Source organism: Lactuca virosa, chromosome 8 (assembly GCF_052849685.1).
Source record: "Lactuca virosa cultivar CGN04683 chromosome 8, Lactuca_virosa_CGN04683_v6, whole genome shotgun sequence".
NCBI classification, from domain to species: Eukaryota; Viridiplantae; Streptophyta; class Magnoliopsida; order Asterales; family Asteraceae; genus Lactuca; species Lactuca virosa.
In genome coordinates, this window is record NC_136433.1 from 139193551 (window position 1) to 139208366 (window position 14816).

Consider the following 14816-nt stretch of genomic DNA (forward strand, 5'->3'; position numbering starts at 1 on the left):
ACGATGCATAAGGGAGTTACGCGGTGCATTGCCTCCAGTGGTGTATAACTATGTCAGAAGTTGTACAACTGCAAAAGAAATCTGGAAAAATCTCAAAGAAAAATATCAAGGAAGCGAGAAGACGAAAATTAATTTTGTTAAGCACTGTTTGATTGAATTAAAAGATTTCAAGCAAAAAGATGGTGAGTCAATTGAAGTTTACTATGATAGGCTGAATGAGTTGATCTATAAATGTCATCGTCATGGCATTACAAGGACGAAAATGGAATTCAATTTGACATTCGTCATGGGTCTATGAAAAGAATGGAGGAATGTTAATTTAATGGTGAAAACACAACAGAGTTTCGACACATCATCATTGAATGATTTGTATAATCTGCTAAAGACTCACAAAGGCGAGGTAAATGAAATGGCTGAAGAATCGAAATTAAGCTTGGGTGGACCATTGGCTTTAGTTTCGAAAGTTTCAGAAAAGCAACAGGTTAAAGAAGAGAATTCTTATGAAGAGGGGTTTTTAATGAATTCGGATGATGAGGCAGTAGCTTTTTACTCAAACAACAGAGTTAAAAAGTTTTTCAAGAAACCGTTTAATCCGAAGATGAAGCAGAGTGAGGGAAAAGAAAGTTTCGTGAACAAGTCTGCAGGAGAAGAGAAGAAGAAGTTTGAAAAGAATCTTGAGAAGGTGACTGAGGTTAAGAATGAGAAGAAACTGAAAGGAGATTCGGGTGTTGACTGTCATTATTGCAATGGAGCAAATCATCTAGAAAATGATTGCATGCTTCGTAAGAAGGGGGAGAAAAAGAATAGGATAAAGGACGAAGCGTATTATGTGGAGAGATTGGAAGAGGTGCGTTCGAAGGCGAAAAACTTATCATTGGTGGCTAGAGGTGAACAGGAGGAAGAGGGCACATATCAGATCTGGTCTTCTGGATCCGATGATGAACAGATGCGTAATCCTACGCATGGTGCCATGTTCATGAAGCTGGAGGAAGATTCTGATGAAGAGGTGACTGGTCATTGCTTCATGACCAAAAGTGCTGATAAATCTCCAATGACTACCAAGGTTCTATGTGACGAGCAATATGATGATAAATGGTACATTGATAGTGGTTGCTCTCGTCACATGACTGGCAAGAAGGAGAATTTACGTGATTATCGAAGTTTGAAGAATGCAGGAGTAGTCAAGTTTGGAAACAATCAAAAGTGTCAGGTGAAAGGATATGGTAAAGTCACAAATGGGAAGTTCACTGTTAAGAGAGTGGCATATGTCGAAGGTCTTCAACATAACTTGATAAGTGTTTCACAACTTGTTGTGGGCACTGGCAATCAAGTGGTGTTTAACGAAGCAGGAAGCATCATTTCAAATGTTGAAACTAACGAAGTTTTGCTCAAGTCCAAACGACATGGTGACATGCTTACTCTTGATATCAAACCAATCATCAGCAAATCCTCAGTGTGTTTACTTTCGAAAGCCTCCTCAGATGTCAGCTGCTTATGGCATCGACGTTTATCACATTTAAACTTTCGAAATTTAAATAAATTGGTCGTTGATGATCTTGTTCGAGGTTTACCTGTACTAAAGTTTGATAATGATACTTTGTGTGCAGCTTGTGAACAAGGAAAACAACATCTCAAAGGTCATCCAATTGTCATAGATTTGAAAATTGTTGAACCGTTGGAACTTCTTCATATTGACCTTTGTGGACCATCAACTGTTGAAACCCTCAACAAGAAACGGTACATTTTGGTTATAGTTGATGATTTTTCACGATTCATATGGGTGTATTTTCTCAGGTTAAAATCTGAAGTCGCTCACACAATGATCGAATTTATCAAGAAAATTGAGTTGAGTCTAAAGAAGAACGTTCAAAAAATCAAAAGTGATAATGGTTCGGAGTTTAAAAATAATATGCTCGATTCGTTCTTAATTGATATAGGAATATCGCATAATTTCTCATCGCCATATACACCACAACAAAATGGTGTGGTTGAAAGGAGGAATAGGTCACTTTGTGAAGCAGCAAGAACTATGTTGACATATGCGAATCTACCTCAATATCTTTGGGCAGAAGCAGTTTCGACAGCATGTTTCACTCAGAATCGATCTTTTATTCATCGTCGATTTAATATCACTCCGTATGAAATCATCAATAACCGAAAACCTAATGTCAAATTCTTTCATGTTTTTGGTTGCAAGTGTTTTATCATGAATCTCAAAGATAATCTTTTGAAATTTCAAGCTAAGGCTGATGAAGGAATATTTTTGGGATATTCAAATAATTCGGTGGTATACAGAGTGTTGAATAAATGAACTCGAAAAGTTGAAGAGACATTTAATCTCACATTTGATGATTACTTTGTGAAACAAGTAGAAAAACAGTTTGACCAAAAACCAATTCTTAATGAATCGAATGATGAGTCTGAAAGTTCTAATTCATCAGATTTTGATTATGATTTAATTTTTGGTATTCCAGAAATGGCTGCTGATGCTGAAGTAAATGCTGCTGATAATCAAACTCCTGAATCTTCGAAACATACTGATGACTCGACAATAACAACCGATACAACTGCTGATGGCGAAAGCATGCGAGAAGCTCAAGTGGAGGGGGAGCACTTGAATATTCCTTCAAATGTTGAGGGGGAGAAGAGCAGTTTGAATGATGTTGTCGAGGGGGAGCATCAGAATGACAATGACAATTATTTTGAGGGGGAGCATGATGAAACTGAAACAATAAATCTTGATCAAAATGATGAATTTCATGATCTAAATGATAATGTTTCTGTTGCAGGATCTGAAAATGAAGAGATGTACGAAGATGCCCCTTTGGACTTTGATCCAGCATATCCACCGTTAGAGAAATAGACAAGGAATCATCCGAAAGATCAAGTCATTGGGAATCCACAAGATAGAGTTTTGACTAGAGCTCAAATTCGTGCAAAGAATGAGGTATTAAATACTCATCAAGAATTTTGCATGTTTAATGTTTTCATCTCGAAAATTGAACCAAAGGCGGTGAAGGTTGCAATGGAACACTCATATTGGGTTGTTGCAATGCAATCTGAACTGGCTGAGTTCGATAGAAACAAGGTTTGGAGATTAATTCCTAAACCTGAAAATGGTTCGATTGTCGGTTAAAATGGATTTACAAAAACAAAACCGACAAGGATGGAAATATTGTACGAAATAAAGCACGATTAGTCGTAAAAGGATATTCGCAACAAGAAGGTATCGATTATGAAGAAACCTTGGCCCCTGTCGCAAGACTCGTGGTTGTTCGAATATTTTTGGCTTATGCAGCTCACAAAGATTTCGATGTTTATCAAATGGATGTGAAATGTGCTTTTCTCAATGGTGAACTCGAAGAAACAGTTTACGTTGAACAACCTCCAGGTTTCGTAAATGAAATGCATCCTGATCATGTGTACATTTTAGATAAAGCTGTATATGGGTTAAAACAAGCACCAAGAGCATGGTATGCAACTCTTACCAGTTTCTTAAAACAGTCGAAATTTAAACAAGGATCAGTTGACCCCACATTATTTCGAAAGAAAGTTGGGAATCATCTAATGCTTGTTCAAATATATGTCGATGATATTATTTTTGGGTCTACTGACCCTGCTTTGTCTAGTGAATTCGAAAACTTGATGAAAAGCCAATTCGAAATAAGCATGATGGGTAAAATCAATAATTTTCTTGGCTTAAACATTTATCAAAGCAGAGAATGTATTTTCATCCATCAGGAAAAATATACAAGGAATTTGCTCGAAAAATTTGGAATGACAAATAGCATGAAGTTAAGAGTACCAATGGCGGTTGGAACAAGGCTATCACCTTCGTTAGAAACGCCTGCAGTTGATCTTACCTTATACAGGAGTATGATAGGTTCATTGCTTTATCTTACTGCAAGTAGACCTGATATCATGTTTTCTGTATGTAATTATGCTAGGTATCAAGCAAATCCACGAGAACCACACTTAACTGCTGTGAAAAATATCTTTCGTTATCTCAAGGGAACAATTTCATTAGGATTGTGGTATCCTTCGAAATCAAGATTTTTTATTCAGACATTTTCAGATGCAGATCTAGGAGGATGTACTTTGGATCGAAAAGTACAAGTGGTGGATGCCAATTCTTGGATGGAAAGTTGGTTAGTTGGCAATCGAAAAAGCAAACGTGTGTTTCGATTTCTACTGCTGAAGCTGAATATGTTGCAGCTGCTACTTGCACTTCGCAAATTATTTGGATCCAGAGTCAATTGAGAGACTATGCCATTAATATGAAAAAGATTCCATTGTATTGTGATTCACAAAGTGCTATACGCATTTTTCATAATCCAATACAACATTTGAAAACCAAACATATTGCTCTTCGTTATCATTTTATCAAAGATCATGTGGAAGATGGCAACATTGAAGTTCATTTTGTAAAAACAACTGATCAGCTTGCTGATATTTTTACAAAAGCTTTAGATGATTGAATTTGACAGGATTGGGAATGATCGAAGCAAGTTCAGTTCCAGGGATGATTTCGAATGTATAACAAAGAAGTGTTATACAAATGTGTAGATTCAGAGGCAATAATGTTTCATTCAGAGGCTGACAGTATTAACCATTTAGAGGTTACTGTTCACGGTCAGCACTTCGACACGCTTCGTTTTCGACAAATGGGGAAGCCAAGTTTCATTAGTTTGGTTATGCTTTCTTAACTTTTCGTTAATTTTGATAGTTTCGTTAGTTTGGTCATTTTTCTTAAATTTTCGTTAATTTTGAAAAATTGGAAAAACCAAAAATATTTTCGTTAGTTTATCACATTTTCGTTAGTTTATAAAATTTTCGTTAGTTTATAAAATTTTCGTTAGTTTGTCAAAAATTTTCGTTAGTCGGTCACATGTTTTTCGTGAGTTAGCATCTTAGTTTTATTTTCGAAAAATCAAAAATTCCAAAAAGATTTTATTTTTGTTTTGTCATTTTGTTTTCGAAAATCTTAAAAACACAAAAATATTTTCTTACTTTTCGAAATATCAAAAACATCAAAAAGATTTTTGTTCTTTTGTTCTTTGTCTTTTCTTCGTACAGATTTCACGAAAGGTTTACAAGGGTCATGCTTGCGTTTCTATGAGAAGGTAAAATTTCGACAACTTTGTACTAGTTAGACTGTCCCTAGAAGCATGCTGCAGCATGTCGACCCAAGCCTCTATTGACTCAATGTGTGATTTCGAAAGCCTTAATGAAAATTTTTGTACGAAAATTTCTTCCCAATCAGGCTTGCATTCACATTAGTCTCCTGAGCTACCTTACTCTTCTCAAATGAGTTAAGAGTTATCTGTTTGGTCCAATAATAACAGAGGTACAATTGATTTCGTGAACCAATCTTTTTCATCTCAAAATTCTAAAACATTTCACACACAATGACATATGTCCGAGAGGTCATTAATCAAACCAATCATGACTTAGGCATATCAAACTTCTGTGTTAATGATCTAACATCATGAGACCGTGATGAAAGTGAAACCCAACCTTACGAACTCATTTAAGGAATTGAAGGGGAACTATGTTCCAGTTTTAACGAAACAGTTGTTTCTGTACCAATTTTCGAAACTCCAAATCATATTCAATTCGTTTGAGTGGTCTTGATCAAATATTCGAATCCCACAATATTTGTTACCCAACAAGATCCAGCACACAAATTTTATTTTCTTGAATGTAATTTCCGTGTGAGTTTCATTTGCTTTCTAAGTCACATACAAAATAATTCAAAGCATACTTGTCACTGACTACACTGGTCAAACAGGTAATTTCGGTTACAATTACTCACCTTATGTTTAGGTTGATATGTAAGGAAATTGTAAACCACCCACGAAGCCTTGCAAAAGAAGCCCTTCGATACTTCTCTGTAAGTATTCGATTGAAACTCACGGGAACATACACAAGCAGTTGATTATCTCTCTTGATAATTAACGAAGCAACCTTTGCCCGGGGTTTATCTACTTTTGTTTCGAAAATTTGTTTTTCGACATCACAGTTCCAAAATTTTCGTTAATTTGTTTCTTATCTTATCTTTGGCACACTGCACTCACGAAATCCTTGAGGTTCTGAGTACTACCAACTCAGGCTGATGATTTCAAAATTCTAGCAAATGACTTCGTCTCTAAACCCAAAGACGAAAGAGCTTTACCTCCATCCGAAGGTTTGTGACGGTTACACTTCTATTGGGAGAAACAAACAGACTGTTTGACAAGACGTTTTGTATTCAGTCTAAGTTTCAAGGCGATGTGACAGTTACTTTTGACACATGGCTACTTTATCGGCAGAGTGGTGCGAGTTTCAAGGTGCCACGTCGGATCTCATTTAATGCTTATCCCGCGTTAAATTCAAATTCCAGGGTTACATATAAAAGGGGATTCAAGGGTTCTTTATCAGTTTACGCTCACAAAAGAAAAATTCCCAAATTGTCTCTGTTCTTCAAAGCTTCAAAACCCTAATCATGGTTGTTCCTGCTAGTGTTGATTCTGCATCCCAAACAACTGAATATATCACTTCCCAACCGATTATGAAGATTCAAAGCACTAATTATCAAGTCGAGGGGGATGTTTCAATGTATCCAGAAGAGTTGAAGATGTTGATTGTCGCATTGAAAAGCTCTGTTCTTTCTACTGCCATGTTCAACTCGTTTGTTGTTCCTCTATCCTGGTTATCCATAGCAGTATCTACTGCATCATACGGCAAAGCTCTGGATGTCATTACATTTAATTTGGTAAACGATAAGAAGGTTCGATTATCCAAGAAGTTATTCTGTCAGATTCTTGAAATTCCTAATTCTCCACCGTACACTGATCTTTCGTTTGCTCAAGTCATATATATGTTCAATGAGACGGGTCATCAACCCCCACTCACCAAGAACAGTGATTTCAAGAAGTATGGACTTCCAAGTATTTAGAATTTCTTATTTGGTATTTTTCTCCGCTGCTTGACTGGTCGCAGTGTTGGATTGGATAAAGGGAGAATGGAAGTGTATGCCATGGTTGCTGGTCTGCACTATGATATTCCAGTTGATTATTCTACTCAGATGTGGAAGGAATTTCAGAAAAGTGTGGAGAACACCAATGTGGTTCAAGGAATATCTTGTGCAAGATACTAGAGTTTGATTCTTCGTTATGTTTATGACAAAGAAGGGATTGCAGTACCAGCAGATGAAGAGAAAGTTGATTTCTTGAAGTATCACTTTCCAAAGGAGGTTACAGATAATGCTGAAGATTTTCCCAACATTGCTCGAATTCCTGATGCAATGTTAAAACATGTTGATCCACTGAATCATGTTTTGATAGTATATTTGAAGACTATTAATCCTGATGACGAAACTGGAAAATTGTTATTAAAAGAGGATGCTGGTCCTTCTAAGAAATCGAAACGTTCGAAGAAGGATGCAAAGGCTACTCCTGAGAAGCCTGTGCAAGAACCGAAGCCAAAGAAGTCTCCAAAGAAACAGTCTACGACATAGGAACAAGTTTCACATGTTGTGACAAAGCCTTTTGAGCCTGTTGTTGATGATCAAGTTAAGGAAACAATTCCATCGAAGTCTGGTGTTTTTCGAAGAATAAAGCAACAAGTTCTTGGTTCACGAAAGTCTACAGATGGATCTTCTAGGTTTTCTCCTACCATCGTTCGTAAACCACATCTTAATCACCAAGGGGTCCTTATTCGTGAGGTTCCAGTTCCTGTTTCTCCTTCATCAAAGAAACGAAGAGCTGAAGATGTGGCCAAACATATCTCCAAGAAGAAGATAAAGAAACGAAAGTTGGTTCTTCAAGAGGAATCGTCCGAAGGTAAGAAAGTTCCTGAAACACCTGAAGCTACTATTTCCAAACAAATATCGACTCCTGAGCAGACTAAGGTCATTTCACCCGAAGTTTCGTTAACCAAATCAGTTACTGAGGAGGTTCGAACTTCAGACATCACTACAAACGTATCTGATACGGTTGTAAATGTCAACATGGGTGAAAGAGATTCGCATACATAGCTTCCATTATCAACTCAAGGTATTCCTGCTTTATCTCACATGGATACTACTGTTTCATTACCACCTTATATCATCCCTGTTTCGAACACCACAAACTCACCTACTTTTGAGCATGTTATCCAAAATCCATTTACCACACTTTTCTCATCCCAATCCACTGATCCACCCAAACCTGTTGATGAACCTGAAACTGATACGGAGAAGGAGGTTTTGGAGGAACTTTCGATGATTTGGAATTTGATGATGAGGAAGAAAATTTTCCAGATCATATGTTAATGTCTATGAAGCAATTCAAGATTCTTAACAAGAAGTTGAATTCGATTATTCAATCTTAAGCTGATATGGGGGGAAGTAAGTATGTGTCCAAGCATGGAAATCGATGGTATGCTCAAAGCTGTCGAAGCCAGACTGATTACCAAATGTTCTAGATTGATTACAGACTCTGAATCACGACTAATGGAGAAGTTGGATCAGAATGATAAGTGTAATGAGTTACGGATGAAGTCTCAATCTTCGAATTTTCTGGGCGAAGTTCAAGATTTTCGAAGAATGGCTAAAGAACGACATGTCTTGTTTATTCAAGATGTGAAGAAGGTGCGAGAAGATGTCAACCTCAAGCTTCAAGAACTTCGTGAAGACATGGTGAAAGAGATTGCTATTGTTCAGAAAGATTATGCGTCTCTCAATCAAAAGATGGATATCATCTGTGATGCAGTCACAAAGTTTGTAAAATTGTACGAAAGTTTGAGTCCTCAAATTACTCAACTTTCTACGAATGATAGTCAAAGCTTTGTGGAAGTTCTTCGTTTGTTAAAGGATTTGAAAGAACTTGTGGTCAAGCCTGCTCCATCTTCGATCATTACTCCTGAGTTCCTGTCCCAGAAGTTTATTCAATTTGAAGCTGTTCTGCACAAACAGTTAGCTCCATTGTCCAAAATTTCAAATTTGTTACCAACGGATGCCCCGCCTGTTGTCACAGGGGTGGAAGGGGGAGAAAGAAAGGTTGGTGATGGAGTTTCGCATGAAGAGGTCAAGGTTGTTGGAAAAGTTTTCTCAACGAAAATTCCAATAAAGTCAACTGTTTCTACTGCTGCTCCGGTGACTTCGACAGTAGTAACTACAAAGCCAATTGCCAAAGGCATTGTGATTGGTTCTTCTGGTGAAGGTGGTAGTAGTTCAAAAAAAATGAAGGTTGTTGATGACTTTTCAAAACAAGACAAAGGGAAAACAATTGTTGTGGAGAAGTCAAAAGAAGAAAAGAAAGCAGAAGTCGAAGCTGAAATGGAGAAACAAAGGGTGATTCAGAACATTATGAGACTTCGTGCAAGTGATCCAACTGGAATGAACAAGGGTGATCCAAGCAAGAATTACAACTATGAAACGATCGAAGTGAAAGTTGCATATAATCATATGTATGCTTTTCTGAAGAAGCCGAAACAAAGCTATGTTGTTGCTAATTCAGACATGAACCAACTGGATTTCCCTGTGAATGAGATGATGTTCATCATGGCTCAATACAGAATTGCTGAAAAGTTTGATAATGATGATGAATACACAAATATGAAACTTAGGTTTCATGCTGTTCTTGGGAAACTTCTAGAGGAGATTTGGTCTTTGATAAAGATAAAGAAAGTGATCAGTATTACAAGGGATGTTTTATTCGAAAACATGATGCAGAATTTTCGCTTTCATGTTGCAAGGGCGAATGGTCAAATCTGTGATTTCTTTGTAGCAGATTTTCCTTTAATGAACTTGTATGATCTTATACAAGTTGCATTGCTTTTGAAAGATAATAACGCTTCGCATCTTCAAGGAACGGACCCAGAAGTGTTTAGACTTGGTCTTGCCCACATCAAAATATTCATAGATAATTACTATGAGTGTTTGGCCCTAACTGATGTGGAGTTGGCTACTGCGAAGGGGTTGGAAGTGAAAGTTCCGATGGAAGTCCCGAAGACTCAAGCTGAGTTGAAGAAGTTTGCTAATGGGGAGATCTGCTTAAAGCCATTTGAATTGGTCTTCGCAGGAAAGGACAAAAATGGGAAGGCAAAAAGATTTTTGTTCCAGGCAAACAAAGTGGAGAGATACACTACGTCCCAGTATACGAACTTTATTGTTCGTATGAATAACTGTTCGAAAAACAATCTTGGAGATAAGAAGGAATTGAAGAAGATTATCTCATGGTATACGGAGATACGAAGAGTGATGTTGTTTGCTGCACAGATTCTCTCAACTTGAAAAGTTTGACTTGTTTACAAAGGGGGAGATTGTAGGGTCGAAATATATTGTAAACAGTCGAAGTCTGTTTATTTGTACTCTTCGTATGTTTTGTTCACTTCGTATATTTTGTTATGTATTTGCTAAGGTGTCTTTTGTACGAAGCTTAACGTCTAAGCCTTAGTATTTTTTGTACTTCCTGTTTCCTATAAATAGGAGCTGAGCATTAAGTAGATAGTAAGAGTCAGAGAGTGATTGTAATAAGTTCACCCTTTTTACTATCATTTTGTACTTGTGTTCATCGGAAGTAATAGAGCTGAAACCAGATTATATTTACTTCTCGTGTTCAAATTACATTTGTTTTACTCTGATTCGTTTCATACTCGATTCATCACTTCATCAATGGTTTAGCTAAGGCTTTGGGGGTTCGAAGCATGACTTGAACATCTGATCGGATGTAGTTGGATGTGGGTTTCGAATCAGAGTGAGTAGGGTGTGATGGTCTGGGTGTGGTAAGACCATGGTTGGTAACCATGGGTGGTTGGAAGTGTTGTAAGACTGCGATGAGATTGTATCATTCACCAGTTTGAGGTAGACAATTATTAAGGTGGTCGTGAGTATAAAGGGGGATCAGTTCTTTCCTGGGGCACGCCGAACAGGATTGTGGGAGATCGTTTCTCTGTTTCACGTTGAGGACCATTGGGGTCCGAGGCGGAGTCGATCCTGTGTAGCTCTAGTTTGGGTGGGACCTGTGGGCGAGGCACGTGTGTATATGACAATACAAGTGGGACCTGGTAGAGACTGTTGGGTCGAAGTAATGGATTTGGGTTTAGGAGGAATGGTTATGTGGGCAGTGAGTGGCGCAGAGGGATGCTTAGGCTATGGTAGCCTTGTCTTTTGGACTCTTACGAACCTGGTGGCTGGACCAGGTGTGAGACTGGCAATATCAGCGGTGTCTAGGAATATTTATATCCAGGTTTAGTGAAGGGTTGCCGTGAATCAGAAGACTTCGGGAAAAATACAAGTGTAAATCCTTGGATCTCCGGTTGTGAATTATGTACCGAGCTGGCTCTTGGGAGAACTTGCGTTGGGAATCGCGAGTGTGGTGTGAAAGGTCTTTGTTTCGGTAAGAATTGAATTAAGGAATATGTATGCCAAAAGTATCAGTGCAAGGGTTCAGGGTTAAAGGATGGTTTCAATTTTGATGGCAGATTAGGTTCTTGTGATTGTATTTTTGGTTGGTTCTATCAGGTTCTTGTGATTGTATAGGGATGGTGACATACACACACAAACACATCTTGTAAGGATAAGACATTGATGCTAAGTAAAAAGAAGGAACCAAAGGGCTTCTAGTCCCATGGTATTAGTATCAGGTGTTGTCCTCCCTCCTTGAGGTTGAGGGTTTTAAGTCCCATGGTGAACATATGTGGATTTAAGGAGTAGATTAGATTTGTTGTAAAAAAAATTGGTAAAGGAGACATAATCCATTTAAAAACTCGAAAACTTGCCATAATTCTGTACTAGGACGACAAAAACAAATCAAACACCAATTTGGGTGTTTTCTTACATCTCAACAATATGTCATGGACGTTTGGATGTTGATATTTTGGGGTGATTTTGTTTCAGAATTTTGGATATTGTTCTCAAATAAAATTGGGAAATTGGAGATTTTGTTAAAATGTGGAAAGTCAGTTTTGATGACATTGTTCCACATTTAATCTTTGCAGTTGTTTTGAAGGTTCGGTGGTGGAGAGAGAGAGAGAGAGATAGAGAGAGAGAGAGAGTTACATGTCGTTCGTGTAGGGATGTCAACTGAGGCAAAAGGGACGGGGATTGCGTCCCACGCCCTCACCCCCAAAATTTCCCCATTCCCCTCCCCCCTCCCCCGAAATTTCCAAACCTCCCCACGCCCGCCCCCGCCATGAATTCATGGATTACTCCCTCCCCCGCCCCCGATTGATTTTGGGATATTTTTCATTGGGCTAAAAGAAGTTTTTCTTTGCTTAAGGAAACTATTTTTTGGGTTAAAAATAGTTATTTATAAAATAATTTTACATGTTAAACACAAAAATATTATCACATCTTAAAAACGCTATACTAACAACGTAAAAATATGATTTTTTGTTTACTTTTGGAAGCACAAAAATTATTATTATTATTATTATTATTATTATTATTATATATATATATATATATATATATATATATATATATATATATATATATATATATATATATTAACGGGGCTCCATGGGGGGTTCGGGACGGGACTGCCTAACCCCGTCCCCGCCCCCAAAATTAAAACGGGTTAAGATTTCCTCCGCCCCCGCATCCGTCCCCGAATTTTATAACAAATATCCCCCATATGGGATCGGATTTTATAACAAATATCTCCCATATGGGATCGGATTTTATATCAAATACCCCGCATTGGGGGCGGGGACGGGGGAACAGGGCGGAGGCGGAGTAATAAGGGGGATTTAGGGGCGGGGACGAGGGCAGGGGATGAACTCTCCGTCCCATTTGCCTCGTTGACATCCCTAGTTATTACCGGAGTATGCTAATTTTTTTGTTATTTACAGAAAAAACTTAACAAGCGTTACTTGTTTTGTCGTTTGCATTTTCTAATCAATAACCAATTATACTATGTTAATAAAGTTAAAAGTGCATAATGACATTTGTGACAAATGAATGTGATAGAATTATGAATGGGTGTTAATTAATTTAAGAACTATATTTGTATTAATATAAAAGTTATCCTTTTTATATAATCTATTTCGCAGCCATAGCTAGAGGCGCCGAGTTTAGAAATGTCCTCATAGGCATCAAGAGTACTATAAAAGAACGCCATTCCTATCAACGAATTCACAAATACAACCACAATGGCATTTTCTCAAACACTTACCACTCTCTTCATCTTTTCACTTTTAAGCTTCTGTTACGCTGCTTCAGGTCCTCCCAAACTGCCAAAACCAAAAGTCATTCACTTTTCGATTAGAAAAAAATGAAACAACTCTCCAGTACTACGTCTCATATGACTCTGGATACCCTCAGTCAGCTACCATAATCGATGCATTGATTGATCTTGGAGCACCATCTGTTTGGTTTGACTGTACAAGCTATGTCTCGTCTTCATATAAACGAGCATCATGTGGTTCAAACAGATGTAAGAAGGCGAAGGGGCTATCATGTATAGGATGCAACTCGACTCCTAAACCAGGGTGCTCCAACAACACCTGTGGTGTCTTCGTTTACAACCCTGCTCGAGATTACTCATCGATTCAAGAGCTTGGTGAAGATACAATGAGGGTATATGCCATAGAAGGTGCGTATGTTTGGTTTAATTACGAGGTACCCAAATTCCAATTCGCTTGTGCAGATTCCGCCAATGCAGAGCGCTTACCTGGTGACCATACTAAAGGGTTGGTTGGCTTTGCTAGAAACGAAATATCATTGCCATCACAAATTTCATCTGCTTTCAAGTTGGCTAAAAAATTTGCTCTTTGTTTACCTTCATCAAATGCTCGTGGATTAGGAGATATATTCATTGGTGGAGGTCCATATTACATGCTTCCTAGTATCGAAGATCAATCTTTGTCTCTAGTAACCACCCCACTTGTTTTCAATCCGATTGGCACTCCCCGTCTTCAATCTGACGGAGAACTTTCCTATCAGTATTTTATCAATCTCAAAAACATTGAAATCAGCGGCAAACGTGTAGCTTTTAGTCCAGCTCTGCTATCTTTTGATAAAAGTGGAGTTGGAGGAACAAAGATTAGTACTACAGTACCTTATACGATTTTGCACTCATCCATTTATAAAAGCCTTGTTAAAGATTTCATCAAGGAAGCATCATTGAATAAAATAAAAAGGGTAAATTCTGTCGCACCTTTTGGGGCGTGTTTTGACTTACACACTGTTCCCAACACGATAACTGGACCAGCAGTTCCAAATATCGACCTCATTTTGGAAGGCAATGTAAGGATGAGATTGTATGGTGCAAACTCAATGGTGAAAGCCAAGAAGAATGTAATATGTCTTGCATTTATTGATGGAGGAGGTCAGCCAACAACGTCTATTGTCTTAGGTGGGCATCAGTTAGAGAACTATGTTCTAGAGTTCGATCTAACTGCATCAAAGCTGGGACTTTCGTCGTCTCTACTGCTCCAGAACACGAGCTGTTCTCAAAGCCGGGTATATTAATTAATTCCCTGTGTAACTTGAGATTTGTTTTTGTTTTGTTCACCATTTCTCTTTCCCTTGTAATGTTTTGAAGCTAAAGATCGGCCAAAGATCGGCCTGGTCTTTCAGTTCGATATTGTATGATCTGCTTTGTTTTGTATTCCAAGAATCACGTTTTAGTGGAAGATGTTGTCTATGCTCTTTTCTTCATTAATGGAAGAACATGGGAAATGTAGCAAATAGCTACCGACAGATCTGTAAAAGTGGTCATTGCTGTTTTTTAGAATATCAAGTTTATTCCTTAACTATTTTTTGCCTCAAAATGATCCTTGTGGTTTAAAAGGTTTTCATAGATAGTCCTTTTGGCTCACACCCTCACATTTGGTCCTTTAAGTAACAA

The 14816-nt window shown here is 37.9% G+C and overlaps 1 pseudogene; it reads left to right on the plus strand.

Annotated features, from left to right (window-relative positions):
- Positions 1 to 13047: 13047 nt before the first annotated feature.
- On the plus strand, positions 13048 to 14601 carry LOC145129255 (putative aspartic proteinase GIP2 pseudogene; annotated as a pseudogene).
- Positions 14602 to 14816: the final 215 nt, after the last annotated feature.